A 14,849-nucleotide genomic window follows, 5' to 3' on the forward strand; every position below is an offset into this window, starting at 1 on the left:
GGGGAACCCTCCTCCATTGCTGGTGTGAATGTAAACTAGTATAACCACATTGGAAGTCAATCTGGCACTTACTCAGACAATTAGGAATAGTACTACTTCAAGACCCAGCTATACCACTGCTAGGTATATACCCAAAATTTGCTCAAGTACACAACAAGGACATTTGCTCAACCACGTTTGTAGTAGCTTTATTTGTAATAGCCAGAACCTGGAAACAACCCAGTTCTCTATGTCTTTAGTTGCATTGAATCTCCTAGGTTTTTTTTTTTTCATTTTGGTTTCTAAAACTACATCTTTTAAAAATAATTTCCAGAAGTGTTGTTTGCTTCTTTTGAATTTATTCTTTTGTCTGTTTAGAGACATTGTTCTGATATAATGATTTTTATGCCTTCTTACATGTATTGGTCAGGGTTTTCCAGAGACATAAAACTGATTGAATGAATATATATTAAATGGTCATTTATTAAAATGGCTTACATATTCCAACCAGGATCATTTAACAACTACTGTTTTTACATTGAGGGCCCTGCAACTGCTAAGTCTAAGAGACTGCTGACTCTGTAGCCCAATCTGGTACCCAAGGCCTGGAAGATTCCTGGGTGGTGGCTGAGCTTTAGTCTATACTGGAAAGATTAAAAAGCTGGGTTCTTCTATCAATGAAGAATGAAAGCAATGGTGGCAGCAAAAGAGCGACAGGCTTCCCAGGTGTCAAGGCAAGTTGGCAAAAAGCAAAGCTGTCCCCTCCCTTATCTGGGTTAATGCAAGAAGGGATATGGATCATGTCACTTCCGTTAACTAAAAAAAAACCCCATGCACACAGCCATACACATAGCTTGTCTAGAGAGTCTTGAGTGTTTCAGGAAGCTTGTCTCCTCTATGAATCTAGATCCTGTCAAGCTGGTAATCATATTAACAATCGTATCATCTAAACTCACATGTTTAGATGTTTGATGACACATGGTTCTGAAGTGACTGCTCTCCCCGCCTATGCATCTGACTTTGCACTGTGCTGTCTCTTCACCCTGCAGAGATCCTGTCCTTGCATAGCTTGCACCTATTAAACTGTGAGTTCATCTCTGCATTTGTTGTTTGCACGAGGCCCCTCATACTGCAGCTTGTGGAGCTGTCTCAGGAGAGGCTTCACAATTCATTTTGACAGAGCCCTGGATGTTTCCTGGTCCTGATCCTCACTGATATCAGGAAGTCCCGGAGTGTCTCTGGAGCCGTTTCAGATTTTGTGTCCTGGATTGAGCAGAGACCTATATTTGCAGCAGAATTTGAGGCAGTTGACTAGAAAATACATGTCTGAGAGAGGAAGTAGGGCAGAGCATGAGAGAGCTGAGCAAAATAATGGCTACCTAGATTTGATGCTTTGCTCATTTCCCTATCCCTGGATTTTCTCCTGTTATGTGTAGTCTTATGTATAACTTCATGTGTTGTCTCTCATCTGCATATTAAATGCTCACCCTGAGGTCTCTGTTTTAGTGGTGCAAGGACACATCTTTGCTCTTGGACTCTGAATTACGCTGCACAAGTGGTTTTGAGTCTGCTTCACTGAGCCTCAGCTGGGGCTTTCCAGCGTTTTTCCTCACCAACTGGTCTTTCTCATACTTTAATTCTACAACCTGCCTAAAAGCATCTACATGATGCTTTTAGGATCTCACTGTCTGCCATAGCCCCCACTTCAGCTCGAAGAACAACCTTTACATATACAACTTTCCAGTTTGGAATTCTCCTATGTCTTGCTTGAGTAGTGCAAACTTGAGACCTGCATGCAACAGTAGATTTTTGCATATTCTTATTTTTCATGAGAAGAGACTGGGTGGGGGGTGGAGTTAGAGGGACAGCTCAGTGGTTGAGAACACCTGTTACAGAGGGCCCAGGTCTGATTCCCAGCACACATATGGTGGCTTACAACACTGTATAATTCCATAGGATCTGACACCCTCTTCTGACCTCTGTGTGTACCAGGCATGCATGTGGTGCACAGACATATGTGCATGTAAACGCTCATAGACATCAAATAAAGATAAATCTTGAAAAAAAAAAAGATGAGGGCGAATACCAAGTTTTTCATGCTATCAATCGGTGTCTATGTTTGGGGTTGGTCTGGTGCTATGCTTTCAAATGCTGATTTCAGTGCCTTGAGATCTGGTTACCACCGTGCCATGAATATTGTTACAACATTGAACTATCTCCTGTAACCAAGGGATGAGAAGGAATGTTTCCCATTTATCCCTGATTGGTTGATTAGAAGGCCTACCCCTGGGTGGGGTGGAAGAAGGTAGGTGTGGCTAAGGTCCCCAGGCTTTTATGGGAAGGAGACAGTTGGGAAGAGAGGAGGAAGGAGGAGGCCACTGAGAATTAAGTGAAGAGGGAACTGTGTGGTCTGGGAGGAAGGACTCCAGGAATGGCATAGATAGAGAAGATGAAAAACATTACCAAGTATTTAGGATTATGGATAGGATGTAGCCCAACTGGAAATGGTTAAGATGGATGGCATGGGATTCGGGCTGGGAGATACGAGATAGCATAGGGTCTTGATCCCCTTTTCATTTGACAGAGTTTTCCCAATATTGTATGAGCAGAATAATTCTACATCTCTCCATCCCTAGCTGTTAAGAAGCCATTGGCCTCTAAATAACCCCAAAGAGTAAGACTTGGTCACTACTCCGGCAAACTCAGGAAGGAGCAGGTCTTTGTAGAACACCCTAGGCCCCAGAGCCAGCTGCTCCCCAGCTTCAGCACCACACTCTGCACTTCTGACCCACATTCTCCAATTACAAAACAAGGCTGGCATCCAGATGATGACCTCCTCAGTTGGCATGGTTACACCAATGCTGCTCTTCCTCTCGAGGGATCAGACTGTCAAATCTACTGAAAGTATTTCAATACCCCAGCCTGTCAAGCCCACTCTTCAAAGATTTCTGAGGAAGAGTGGTGGGTGGCTTGTAGAAATCGCTTCCTTCTCTCTGGCCGGGGGCCATCATCCTAAGCTTATCATAAGTGGGAAGCTTCAGATGATGGCAGAACTGTGCTCAGAAACTTTGTTGCTGGGGAAATAACCTCTGTCTACTTTAATGTATTAAAAAAAAAAAAAAAACTAGGTCTGGAACTGGAGAAATAGCTCAGAGATTAAGCACACTTGCTGTTCTTGCAGAGGACTGGAGTTAAGTTCCTAGTACCCTCAGGCTCACAAACAATTTTAACTCCAGCTCTAAGGAAACCCACACTGTCTTCTGCCTTCTGGGCATACACATGTTTATGACACATGCATGCACACATACGACACCCACCACACCACTCTCCTCCATAAATATGTATATATGAATATATACATACACATACATATTCTATTGAGTATCAACCTCTGCTTGGCACTGTGAGCAGCCAGCAGGCCCCCTGCTTCTCAGAACCTTCTAACAATACCAGTGTCAAGGCTGGTGACATTCAGCTCCAAAGATGACAAACAGCTGCAACCACACAAATGGCAGCATGGATATAATTCCTTGACTGTCTGATAGATGTTACCTTTTAAGAACCTTTTCTTTTAAATATCTTACCAAAAAGCCCTATGAAGAAGGGGCTGTCATTACGCCCAAGTCCGTTTTATTCAAGACGTGTGTGAGACATGAAGTAAATAATTTGCTGCAAGTCCCACAACTGGTAATTCAAGAACTGACTTCTCTCAGCCCCTGTGTTTCACCACTGCATTATCCGTGTTCTGATCTAACAAAAAAAAAAAAACAAAACAAAAAAAACAACAAAAAAAAAAACACCAGAAAGACTAGAGATCAGAATATGAATGAGATGGTTCAAAGAGTAAAAACGCTTGCTTCCAAGCTGATGGCCTCGAGCTCACTGATTCCCCTATGTTGATTTCTGATCTCACACATGCACACACCCACTAAAAAGTATGAATGTAAGCATATTATTGTCACCAGAGTAAAGAGCATTTGACATGCTCTCTTCCTTAAAAGGCAGCCTCTTTAAAGGAGATTGCATGCTGCACCTCGAATAAAGGGTTAGGACAAAGCGGGCGAGGTTGTGCTTTAGGCATAGAAACATTGCTGTGGGACAAGTTGAAAGTTATTGGTTGAGTGTCCGGTCCATGGACTCTGGTGGACAGGAAGCAAGTCCGGGCTGCAGGTCAGTCTTAGCTCCTTGGAACTTGGTGGCTCAGCTCCCTTGCTGGACTCTACCTCTCAGAAAGAAGAAGAGGGAGTGGGTATGAGCCTCATATGCCTTTTCCCTGTGGCACTCTGGCAGCCTTCTGCATGGATCCAGAAGCAGGACAGTGTAAATTACCTCCCTCACTTGTTGATTCACTTTATTCTTTTTTTTTTTTTGATTTTATTTTATTTTTTTATCAGTTACATTTTATTAACTCTGTATCCCAGCCGTGTCCCGATCCCTCATTCCCTCCCAGTCCCTCCCTCCCTCCCTCCCTCCCTCATCTCCACCGTGCCCCTTTCCAAGTCCACTGATGGGGGGGACCTCCTCCCCATTCATCTGATCCTGTTTTATCAGGTATCTCAGGACTGGCTGCAAAGCCCTCCTCTGTGGCCTAACAGGACTGCTCCTCCCTTTGGGGGTGGGGAGGCCAAAGAGCCAGTCATCGAGTTCCTTTTAGAAATAGTCCCTGTTCCCCTCACTTTGGGAAACCAATTGGTTACTGAGCTACCACAGGCTACATCTGAGTGGAGGTTCTAGGTTATATCCATACATGGTCCTTGGTTGAATGTCAGTCTCAGAAAAGACCCTGTGCCCAGATATATTTGGTCCTTGTGGAGCTCCTATCCTTTCCCCATCAGACTAACTCCCCTTCTTTCTTATGATTCCCTGTACTCTGCCAAAGGTTTGGTCATGAGTCTTTGCTTTGAAAACACTGCTAGTTAGAGTCTTTCAGATGCGCTCAGTAGACTCCTGTCATACGTTCAATGCACATCCCATCTGTCTTTCTAAATGAGGATTGATCATCTTACCCCATGTCCGCTCAATTGATTATCTTTTTTAGGTGTATAGATTTCATTATGTTTATCATATCTTATAGGTCTATATAAGTGAGTATATCCCATGTTTGTCTTTCTCCTTCTGGGATATTTCACTCAGAATGATCTTTTCTAGATCCCACCATTTGCCTGCAAATTTCATGATTTCCTCCTTTTTGATTGCTGAGTAGTATTCCATTGTATAAAAATACCACAATTTCTGTACCCATTCCACCGTTGATGGACATCTGGGTTGTTTCCAGGTTCTGGCTATTACAAATAGAGCTGCTATAAACATGGTTGAGCAAGTGTCCTTTTTGTGTACTTGAACAAACTTTGGGTATATACCTAGCAGTGGTATAGCTGGGTCTGGAGGAAGCACTATTCCTATTTGTCTTAGAAAGCGATTCACTTTATTCTAATGTTGAATCAACATAGTCTGGCCATGCAGACTCCAGTCTGGAAAGTCAATAAAGTCAGATTCTATTTCCAGGTCTTTTCTGGGATAAGTAGCTGGCTGGCAGTCACAGTCATTCTGAGCAGCTGAAAATAACTAACAAGACATTTTAATGAGTTAATAAGTCTTTCTCACTGAACTACATGGAAAGACATAAAACATCACACTTAAGCTACTTGCCAGCCTTAATTAAACTTGATGCTGAAAAGGTCAGTGCCCCATCTGGCAGGTTCCAAATCACTTCAGCCTTTGACAGCAGGGGTGACCGCAGGGGTGAAAGCAGATGTGTGCACACGCAAACAGGAACCTTCTCTATCCACTGAAATTATAAACAGGTTCATTTTAAGTGGGCCTTATCCCAACTAATAACAACTGGCATTTATCTTGTCTTTGCACCAAGTGCATCTGCAGTTTTATTTATTTAGCTCTTCCAGCAACTCTAGAAACTCAACGCTGCTACTCTTCTTGATAGACGAGGAAACCAAGGCACAGAATATTGTGGTTGCCAGTTTGCAAAGTGATAAATGCAGGACTTGAATGCCTAGTTCCTGACTTCTGGCATCTATTGCCTTTCTTAGCCAGGCATTGAGCTGTATGTGAGTCTCCCATGAGCTACAAGCCAGTATCACTTGCCAGGAATTCAGAAGTTCCTTCTAAGGATAGCTTAAAGTACGAAAGACGGTCAGATACTTCATAGGATACAGGATTATTTTCATTCTATGGGTTGGTGGAGGTCATCTGGAGGTCTGGTTGGTTAAAACAATAATTGCAGTTTCTTTTTATCTATTTTTAATTAATTATTTTCATACAATATATTTGATCATGCTTTTCCCCTCCCTTAACTCCTCCCAGGCCCTCCCCACCTCCTTCCCTACCCAACTTTTTATGTTAATTTTCTTATGTCTTTTTATCTTCTTTCTCCCACCTCACTTTCAAAAGCACTCAAGAAAAATACAAAAACAAAACCCAAACCAAAAATCCAACAAGGCCAAAAATCCAAAAGCCTGCATCAAACAAACATGGAGTTTGCTTTACATTAGTCAACTATTCCCAGGCACAGGTCCCGCCCTGGAATGAAGCTGACGTACCCAGTGACATTCTCTTGGGGGAAAACTCATTTTCCCTTTGCTAGCAGGTATCAGTTACTGGTAGCTTCCTGGTTAGGGATGGGTCCCTGTGATCTTGTCCCCATCTTAGTGCTGGGATCCCATCTGGCTTGAACCTATATGGGTCTTATGTGTGCTGCCATGGGCTCTGAGTTCATATGTATACACGTCCTGTTATGTGTGGAAAACACTGGTTCCTTGGAGTAAGCCACCACCTCTGGCTCTTTTAATCTTTCTGTCTCCTTCCCCTATAGATCCTCGAACTTTGAGGGAAGGGGTTTGATGGAGACATTCTATTTAGGACTGATTGTTCCGAATCCTCTAACTCTGTATATGTTGTCTAGTTATGGGACTTGGTATTCGTTCCCACCTATTGGAAGAAGAAGAAGAAGAAGAAGAAGAAGAAGAAGAAGAAGAAGAAGAAGAAGAAGAACAAGAAGAAGAAGAACAAGAAGAACAAGAACAAGAAGAACAAGAACAAGAAGAACAAGAACAAGAAGAACAAGAAGAGCAAGAACAAGAAGAAGAAGAACAAGAAGAAGGTTCTCTGATGAAGGTTGAGTGGGGCATCTCTGGGTATAGCAACATGTTATCAGGAGCCCCTTTATTGCTGTTTTCAGAGACTAATAGTATCTAGGCCCATGACCTATCTGGCTCCAGTTTCTTAGCCCTTTAACAATATCAGGGATGGGTTTCATCTAATGAACTTGGCCTGAAAGCCAACAAAAAAGTGACTGGTTATTTGCATAGCATTTATGCCACCACTGGACCATTATATTTCGCTGGTGTAGGTCACAATCTTCATAACTGAGTTGATATTGACAGTTACTCTTTTCCTCTGATAGTGTGCAGAGTACCTTCAAATATCATGAAAGCTAGTCAGTAGGGATAAAGCTTTTGGTTAGGCACCATCTCAACTATTCGGTGTTTTGTGATGTAAATAAACTTCGTCTTTAATAACAGGGCCTTACCATCAAGTTGTGGAGCACAGCCAATAGCCTTGGAGATGTGATGTTTGAAAGGTTCCATGCGACTCTTGGCCAATGATGCAACAAGATGTAACCTCTTCCTGGCACTGAGAAATTTTTTGGTGACATAAGATGTCTAGTTGGGGCATTGTCTCTGCTATTATATGGCAACCCAATTTTGAGCAGGGCACTGATCCTATAGGCACTAAGCCCAATGGTTAATAAATTGGACTTAATGACACTGAAAGCCTTCTGTATAGAAAAGGACACCATTATTTGGGCAAAGCAGTGGCTACAGAATGGAAAAATGTCTTTATCAATTATACATTAGATACAGTGCTAGTTTCTCGAATATATAAAGAAATTAAAAAAGTGAACATCAAGAAAACACACAACCCAGTTAAAAATTGGGTACAGAACTAAAGAATTCTCAAAAGATGAAACACAAATGACTGAGTAACACAGCAAGAAATGTTCAATATCATTTGCCATCAGGGGAGTGAAATTAAAACTACTTTGAGATTTCATCTTATCCTTGTCAAAATGGCCAAGATAAATGAAACAAATCACAGCCCATGCTGGCAAGGATGCGGAGAAACACTTGATGGTTCTCCCATCAAGTACAGACTGGTTTAGCCACTGTGGAAATCAGTGTGGTGGTTTCTCAGGAAGCTGGAAGTCAGTCTACTTCAATATCCAGCTATAACACTTTTCGGGATACACCAAAGACTCTACATCCTTCTACAGAGACACTTGCGCATCCCTCTTCATTGCTGCTCTAGTAATAACAGTTAGAAATTGGAAATAGCATAGATGTTCATCAGCTGATGAATGGATAATGAAAATGTGGTACATTTATACAATGGAGTATTATTCAGGTGTTAAGACAAAGAAAAGTATGGATGGAGCTAGAAAAGGTACAGTTTCTTGAACCCAAAGACTTCAAAGTGAACAGTAATGTTCACTGCCTTTCTCCCTGGGCTCTGGCTTTGCACAGAGCTGGCTGCCTTTTGGCTCTCCCTTCCTACTGTCCAGTCCCTAACTCCTCCACAAATGAACAGAACAAAACCCCACAGCAAGTTTCTTCTAAGACACGGTCACCGGAGAGGCTAATGTCTGTTCACATTCAGCATCTTCCGAAACCATCATCCTTAAACTTTAATCAGCCGTGATCCCTTTAGGCATCCTCTGAGATGTATAGATCCTCATTTCTGTAGCATCAAGCACACCTGACATCTGTGTAATGCTCAGGTAAAGCCCATAGGAGCAGGGCTGCAATTATTGTCTTTGCTGGTTAGTAGGTATGGCCCTGCTTTGTGTTTTTATAGCTCCACTGAACAGAGGTCTCTCTGTTCACACTTCCTCAAATTCCTCCAGTGGTGATTTTCATTCTCCAATTCCCATGTTTAATGTTTCTATATTGACACCGTAATGACTGACTGAGGGATCTCATACATTGCCCTATATCTTTTAATATTCCTCTTCTGTCCATTAGTTGTTACATCTTCTTTTAGTTTTTTCACTGAGTATCTTTATAAGTATCTTTATATATTTATAACTTATAAACAAGCCATTATTTCTTACTTTAAGGGTAATTGTTATTGATTGATTGTTTATGACCTAACAAAATCAGTATATTGAAATCTGTCTCCATTGTGGGACTTTGGTGTCAGAGGTGGAGGTCCGGGTGAATGGATCCCAGGGGGGGTGGGACCTCATGAGTCAGATTTGTGCCTTTCTAAAGATCTGAGGAGGCCAGAGTTCAATTTCTCCTCTTTTCCTATGTTTCCATACAAACACCATCTATGAACTAAAGAGTAAGTCCATACCAGACAGAGGATCTGCAGAAACCATGGTCTTGGGCTTTGCAGTTTGTGGGACTTATGAGAAAGGATTTGCTTCTATTAACAGGCTGTGCATGTCCCAGTATTTGGTTTCTGTAGCCCAAGTAACAAAGACAGTTATTCTTAAAATGTTTTTAAATATTTGTATTCTATTTTCAATTAGGTGGTGCCTGTGTTTCTGTGTATGGATAAGTGCACATGAGGGCAGTTAACCTTGGAGGACAGAAAAGGGTTTTGGATCCCTTGGAGTTATAAAACAGTTGTGAACCACCCAGTGTTAGTGCCGGGAGTGAAACTAGGGTCCTCTGCAAGAGCAGTCTCTTTGCTTGCTTGTTTATTTGTTTTTGAGACAGAGGCTCACTGTGTAGCTTCTGCTGGTCCAGAACTCATTACTTAGGCCAAGCTGGCCTTGAAATCCTAGCAGTCAGCCTGCTTCTGCCTCCCCAGTGCTGGGGTTAAAGGCGTGAGCCAGCACGGCCAGCAGTCTGTGCTCTTAACCTCTGAGGCATCCTTCCAGCCCCAGGGGAGAGTTATTTTCAACTGTTCATTAAGTTTCATGAAGGTGCTAATATTCCCATCATTATCCCCTCTCTTCCTCTTTCAGTTGCCCACATTTTGGGAGCCTCTATCTTCATTTTCATCCTTTTTTTCCTTCCCTTTCCTTTTCTTTCTTTCTTTCTTTCTTTCTTTCTTTCTTTCTTTCTTTCTTTCTTTCTTTCTTTCTTTCTTTCTTTGTGTGTGTGTTGGCAGACTGATCTATTCAAACTATTTCATAATCAGAATTTGGACTTGCCTTTGGTTGTGGTCTGATTCTAAAAGCTAAAAGCAAGTAAGCAGAGTGTGTATGCTTTGGATTTGAAATGTTTGTCTCTGTAGAGCACAGAGTGCTTTGCCTCATGTGTCCAGTGGTCTCAGTTCATCTATAGAAACAGAGGGCACTCAGTTGCAACGCTGTTTCCAATGGCTCCCTTTTCTAAGATTTTATCACTTCTTGCCCCTTATGGCTCAATCTTGTTTAGTATTGGGACTGTGATTTCTTGGCACCACATATCTAAAAATTTTCTTCCTGAAGTTTTGACTGCTTCTATTCTCTCTCTCTCTCTCTCTCTCTCTCTCTCTCTCTCTCTTTCTCACTAAGAGTACTAGGTATTTTCTATAGACTTAAAGCTACCTTCTATCTGTTATGAAATCATACTTCTTTTCCTTCCAGTAAGATTTTGATCACTCTGTAGCTAGCTTGTTGTTCTGTCTGGAAGCTTTATGGATTCTGTTTTATCTTTTATGTCAGAAATTCCACACATTTCTGTCTTGAATATAAAGCCATAGAACCTAAGATTTAGTGAGTACATCATGTAGGGACACTTCTATATACCATAGCCTTAATTTTTTATTTTAGTATTTTATCAATAACATAGGCTCTTATTTTAGTTATTTTCTGCTTTATTGGATATCTAGCTATGTGTCTGTTATTTGTCTATCTCTCTACATATCTTTACCTTTTGCCTCATATTTTTATTGGTTTTAGTGAGAGTATTTTACTTTGTAGGAAATCCTTTCATTTATTCTTTTACTAATTTTCTATTTAAAACCACTTAATATTCTTTTTGCTAGTATTCTCATTTTATCTTACTCATATACTGGGGTTCTTTCGAGTTCTTCTGTGATTTCTGAAGTCTTGCTTCCTTTGGCATTTGTTCCTTCTTTCTAGTCTAGGGCACTGCTTCCCCTCAGATATCCGAAGATCTTGGTGTTTTCATATCCGAAGATGAGCACCCCTCTCCCCTACTTATCAACCTGGAGCTCGCTCACTCGCTCAGCTCTTGCTTGGCAGGCCTAGTTCTTGCTGCTTCTTTTATTGGGATCGAAATTATAACTGAGTTTTTGATATAATAATGGCACAGTAGGCTGCAGCCTTCTGTGGTGTGGAGGAGAGCTTGCCTCCAGGACCCCCATATTTCTGCTCTCATCCTTTGTCTTTTTCATGCTTTTCTATGCATATTGTGTGTTTGCTTCTGGGAGTTCAAAGAACACCAGTCTTAAATAGCTGATGTATGTGCACAAGCTGACACTGTGGCAACACATCCTCCTCTGTAAAGACCTGGATCCTATTTTATTCAGTTTGGTTTCTTTCAGATCTTGGTTTTGAGCAGTGTAGCTGCTGTTTCATTGCACATACAGATACATAGACACAGACAGACAGACAGACAGACACACACACACACACACACAGAGAGAGAGAGAGAGAGAGAGAGAGAGAGAGAGAGAGAGAGAGACAAAGACAGGGACTAAAACTTCAGCACCATACTAATCTTCCCTTTACATCCTGGAATACAAGGGCAACGCTGGGGTCTCAACAAGAACTCAATCATTATTTTAAATGACTGTATAATAGCCCCACAGAAGTTTTAGGTATTTACTTTAGAGGACTTCACTGTTCATTAAGATATGAACTTGGCACCCTGGCAGCTAATAGTCTTCAAGAAGTCACTGTTTCCTTATTAAGGAAACATTAGTATGAACTAGAATGTGTGTGGGTGAGAGAGACAGGAAGACAGGCAGAGGCCAATGGCAGGGAAATGAAAGAAGACAGCAGATAACCCTAGAGGCAGAAGAGCCTACCTGCCCAAGCACAGCCTCAGTGGGGAGCCTGCCTGTTTGAACTAAAACATGAGAGTATTAGTCATGGTTCTCTAGAGGAAGAGAACCAATAGGGCAAATGCATATATATATATATATCCATATCCATACATCCACATATTTGAATTTATTAAGTCAATAAATAGTAAAATATTTACATCAGCTCAATCACATGAGGGGCTGGTGGTTGCTAGGTCACCGAGACTGGATCCCTCAGTAGTGGTGCAGTCCCACAGCGGCTGTTTGTCACTGGAAAGACTGACAACCCAAACCCAGTAGTTTCTTGGTCCACAAAGCTGAGATGCTTTGGCGGTCACAATCTTGCTCTGAAATCTGAGAGGTTCCTGGAGAGCCATTGATCATTGTTCTATGACGGAAGCCTGGAAACACCGGTTCTGATATCAGGGAAGGGTCAGTAGCTACAACCGAGGCAGCAGTAGCAGAGGGTGATTCAACTCTGCAGCGAGGTGAACCAAGAACAGTCAAGCGATACTCCCTCCGTCATACTCTTATCTAGACTGCTACCAGAAAGTGTCCCCTGCAGTTGGGATGGGTTGTCCCGAGTCGATAAGACAATCAGGTAAGTTCTTCAGCTGAGGCTCCTTGCTTGGTAATTCTAATTTATAGCAAGTTAACATTGAAACCGAACATCATAAGGAGACATCTGGTTATATTGTCTATTGTCATGAAGCAGAGAAGACGAGAAGATGTGGCCAGGCTTTAAAACCTTAAGGTTTGTTCCCTCGTGACTACTTTTTCCAGTGAGATTACACCTCCCGAAGGTTCCACATCTTTCCAATAAAGCGCCACTAGCTCGGGGCAAAGCATTCCATCACCTGAGTTGGTGTGAGACATTTCATGTTCACACGTCAGTCACTTACACCATTACACTTACACATTATCCTTGTTGGAATTGCCTTCTTCTCTTTGCTTGTTTCTTCCCTTATAAAACGGGCATGTGATTAATAGTCTTGACATCATGATATCGCAGGGAGCAGGATTAAATGAATTAGTGCATATAAAACCCTTCAAGAGGGTCTCTTCCTAGCTCTTAGTGCTTTTTAGAGACTTATTTATTTATTCTATGTACAGTGTTCTGTCTGCATGTACACCTGTATGCCAGAAGAGGGCACCAGGTATCATTATAGATGGTTGTGAGTCGCCATGTGGTTGCTGGGAAATGAACTCAGGGCCTCTGGAAGAGCAACCGGTGCTCTTAACCTCTGAGCCATCTCTCTAGCCGCCAGCTATTAGAATTATTGCTACAAGGCCTTGGTGTTGCCTTAAGTAAAAAGTTCTGTTACAAGAGATGTAGAACTTATTGCTGATAAAAAGGAAAAAAAAACCCAAAAACAACAACAACAAAAAAAACATTGTGAGGGGAGACAGAGGCTCCAGTGCAGCCATGTCTGGAAGAGGGGAAGGGCTGAGTGTGATTCAAAGGTAGGATTCTGGAGCATAAGCCAGAACAAAACAGAAGAGGAATTGGGCCAGGCCTCAGTAGGCCAGGATGACCAGTACAGAGAGAGAGGAGCTGTACTGGTTATGCCAAATCGTACTTCTTGATACCAAAGCTATGAGTAGAGGTATTATCATGTACTCAGTCACGCAGTTAATGAAGTCAGAACATCTCTAGCATTTGTAAAACTGGGGTAAGGGAGGAATCTCTATTTAACAGATACATGGATAAATTGGAAACATTAAGTATATATGAAAATGTCTTCTTGAAGAAAAGGACCAAGAAAGTGGTGACAAGATTCAGAGTGATTCAGTGAATAAACTGTCTCTAGGAACTTGGGGTTAGTTGACTAAAGGACCCTGTCCAATGAATGAGAGATCTAGAAAAGCAGACTTTTCTCCTCCTACGAGAGGAGTTTTCTAAGTGCCTAGGGCTACCGAGAAGTGTGAGTTTTTCATAATGAAGTAGGGAGAGCCTAAACAATGGCAGTGGCTGAGGAGTTGATCAGGAATTCTGCATATGGCTTAGCAGTAGATCAGTAGATCAGATTAGTAGAATTGACCTAAGGAATTCTGCATAGGGAGCCACATGTTCTAAGCCTGTCAACCACAAGATCCCATGCTCATATGACCGCCGGGTCAGATCTCATTTCCAAGGCTCTTCAGACATAGTCTCAGCCGCTGGTCTCCCACTCCTCTATAGCTGAAGGTACATGGAGGTACCACGCCATTTCTGGAGTTTGTGTCAAAGGGAAGATGCAGTGTAGTCAACCGGGACCATAGCTCCCAGACCACCCTCTTTACAATCTAGGCACGTTACTAGCTTTAAGACATCCTGTCTGTTGATTTATACCCACTGACAGCATATGAATTGCATCCTGTCCCACTATAGGGATCCCTAGAGCCTCTGTCTTTCTTGCTGCCATTTGGCTCCTGTCTTTCCTGTGTTGTTCAATGCCTGGCTGGGCAATTGGGGTGCGAATTGACATCCACGTCTACAGAGCTGGGCCTGCACCGAGGCAGGGAGTGTCAGATGGCTGTCCAAGATGTAACTTCTATTTTATTCACTGTGGCTTTTTTCCCCCCTCAAAGCTTTTTTCTAAGAGATGGAACTTCTTCCACACTGGAGTCTGTAAGTATCCAAGCCCCAACCTATTAGTTTTCATTCCAGAGCCAAATAAAAAGTCAAGCCTCATTCTCCAGGATCCACTGGTAGCAAGCTAGAAGCAAGCAGAGGAAAGGTGCTCAATACAGATGTTTGGGGACCTTGTGTAAGGCTTCAAAGAATAAAATGAAAGTGGTATTTCCATGGGAAGGTAGAGAACACGAGGAAACCAGAACAGTGTCTCCAGAACCTGGCGGCTGAGCCCCACTGAGGATGCTGATTG

Source organism: Meriones unguiculatus, chromosome 19 (genome assembly GCF_030254825.1).
Source record: "Meriones unguiculatus strain TT.TT164.6M chromosome 19, Bangor_MerUng_6.1, whole genome shotgun sequence".
NCBI classification, from domain to species: domain Eukaryota; kingdom Metazoa; phylum Chordata; class Mammalia; order Rodentia; family Muridae; genus Meriones; species Meriones unguiculatus.